Source organism: Grus americana, unplaced genomic scaffold (assembly GCF_028858705.1).
Source record: "Grus americana isolate bGruAme1 unplaced genomic scaffold, bGruAme1.mat scaffold_736, whole genome shotgun sequence".
NCBI lineage: Eukaryota > Metazoa > Chordata > Aves > Gruiformes > Gruidae > Grus > Grus americana.
In genome coordinates, this window is record NW_026561949.1 from 35,001 (window position 1) to 37,500 (window position 2,500).

Sequence of the window (2,500 nt, forward strand, 5' to 3'; positions counted from 1 at the left end):
CGGCGGGACCGGCCGGGCGCGCGCCGCGGAGGCAGGGGCGGGCGAGCGGCCGGCGAGGAAACGGCGACGGCGCGCGCGCCGACGCCGTCCTCCTCGCCGACGCCGCCCGCCTCCGCGCCCGCAGCCAACCCGGGGCGCGGCGGGGGAATCGGGGAGAGAAGGCGGGAGGGCGACGGGGATGAGCCCCCCCGTCCCCGGCACGCGCGCGCGCGGCAGCACGGCACGGTACCGCCACGGTACCCACCCGCAGACAGCCGCCCGCGCGCGGAGGCCGGGGGCGAGGCCCGCGCCTCCCCCCGGTTCCTCTCTCTCCCCACCGCCGCGCCAGTCCCGACCGGCCCGACCGACCGACCACGACCCTGGCGGCCCCGGCGAGACGAGCTCCGCCCAGCAGGCGCTCCGGGAGCGGGGAGCTTCGGAGCGCTCCCCGAGTCTCGATTTAGGGGGACGAAGGCCCTCGGACAACGACGACGACGCCGGGCTCGCGGGGAAACGCTCCCCCGCCGCCGCCGCCGCACACAGCGGGCCTGCGAGGCACCCCAGCCGCGCCGTCACCGCGGCCGCCGCCAGGAGCGGCGACCCAGCCGGCGATTGATCGCAAAGCGACGCTCAGACAGGCGTAGCCCCGGGAGGAACCCGGGGCCGCAAGTGCGTTCGAAGTGTCGATGATCAATGTGTCCTGCAATTCACATTAATTCTCGCAGCTAGCTGCGTTCTTCATCGACGCACGAGCCGAGTGATCCACCGCTAAGAGTTGTCTGCCATTTCGGCACCACCCCGCGCGCGCGGGGGGACCGGGACCGCTCGCCAGGAAGCGGCCCCTCGTCTCGCAGGGACGGGCCCACCGTCGGCCTGCACGCCCGCCCCGCTCCTCCCCTCCGCCCGCGCGGAGGGGAGGCGGCGCGGCGCAGCGCAAGCGCGGCGGAGAGGCCTCGCCTCGGCTGACCGTACGAGCACACCACACGGAGGAAAGGGGGGAAAGAAAAGGAAAAAAAAAAAGCTGGGCAAACGGAACCACTCCGAACGGCAAGGGCGGGGAGCCCGCGCTCCCGACCGACCCCTGGGGAAACGCACCTTGCTCACTTCGGAGGCGGCCCAGGCGCCCGGGCCCGGCCCGACCTCCACGCGGAGGCCCCGCGGCGCACCCGGCCGCGCCACCTGCCCCGCCTCTCACACTCGGGACGCGGACCCCGGCTGCTGCTGCGGGACAGCAGCCGGGGGGGCGCCTCCGCGCGAGGCGCGCCGCGCTACGACAGCCGGCTGCCCCCCGCCCACCGGCTCGCCCCGTCGGCGGCTCGGCGGCTCCGCCGCCGACCGCCGCGGCGGAGGCAGCAACCGCCGGAGCTCCGGCCGGATTTGCGCGCGCCGCCGACCCGGAGCGGCCGCCCTCCCGGGACCGGCCAACGCCGCAGCCCCTTCTCGTTCGGCCCCTTCCGCGGGCACGCGCCGGGCGGAAGGGCGGACGACGCCAAGGCGGGGGCGGCGCCCGCTCTCCCCCGTTTCCACGCGGAGACCGGGAGTGGGACGCCCCCGCCCGCGCGCCCGCCTGCCCGGCGGGGCCGGGAAGGGCGAGACGGGGAAGGGACCGGGCGCGGGGCCCGGGGCGGGACGGCCGCGGCCGGCGGCGGGCACCCTCCGACCGGCCCACCGACCGACTAGCCGAGCGGCGCCGCCGCCGCCCGGCCGGGGTGCCGCCGCCGCCGCCACCGGCGGCAGAGCGCCGAGCGCTCGCCGGGGCGGGGAAGGAGGGGGAGCGGAGCACAGCGCGGCGGCCCGACGGCCGCGCCCGGCGAGCCCCCCACCGCGGGGGTGGGGAACCCGCCGCCCCGGCGGGAGAGCCCGCGCTCCCCGCCGGGGTTCGCCCGTTTCGAGGCGGGCAAGCCGGCCACGGCCAGCCGCACCGCGGGGGGTCCCTCCGCCGAGACCGGACCGCGGAGAGGGGGGGGCAGTGGGAACGGCCCCTCCCCGGCACGGCCGCCCGCGGGACGAGCGCGGGCGGCGGCGGCCGCCGCCCGGGGTGGTTGAGGGTCTATCGGGGAGCAACTCCCCACCCCACCCCCCCGAAGGCAGCAGCGCCGCCACCGCCCGGCCGCCCCCCGGGTCGCGCCGAGCCGCCCGGGTCTTTAAACCTCCGCCCGGCTCCAGCGGCCTTCGACCCCCGAGCGTGCCGAGGGAGGGCCGCAGGAGCGCGGACGCTAGGTACCTGGACCTGGGGCGAGGGAAACGACCTGCAGGCCCCGCGGCGGTGCCTCCCCCGCTGCCGCCATCGGGGGAGCGTCCGACCGCGGGGGCGCGCCCGACGTCCGCCGCCACCACCTCGTCCTCCTTCCCGGGGCCCGAGGTTTCCCTCAGTAGCCCGGCGCTGCGCCCGGGAGGAGACACGGGGCTCGGGCCGCCCGCTCGCGCGGGACACGGCCCGGCGGGGAGCCTCGCCCACCGGAGGCGGCGGGTGGAGCCCGTGACCCCCGGACCGCCGCCGCCCCCCGCCCCCCCGGCGTTT

The 2,500-nt window shown here is 79.1% G+C and overlaps 1 non-coding gene across 1 annotated transcript; it reads right to left on the minus strand.

The window, feature by feature from the left end:
- Nucleotides 1–603: 603 nt before the first annotated feature.
- On the minus strand, nt 604–756 carry LOC129200989 (5.8S ribosomal RNA). The gene has a single exon (XR_008575200.1). It is a non-coding gene; the product is annotated as a 5.8S ribosomal RNA (ribosomal RNA).
- Nucleotides 757–2,500: the final 1,744 nt, after the last annotated feature.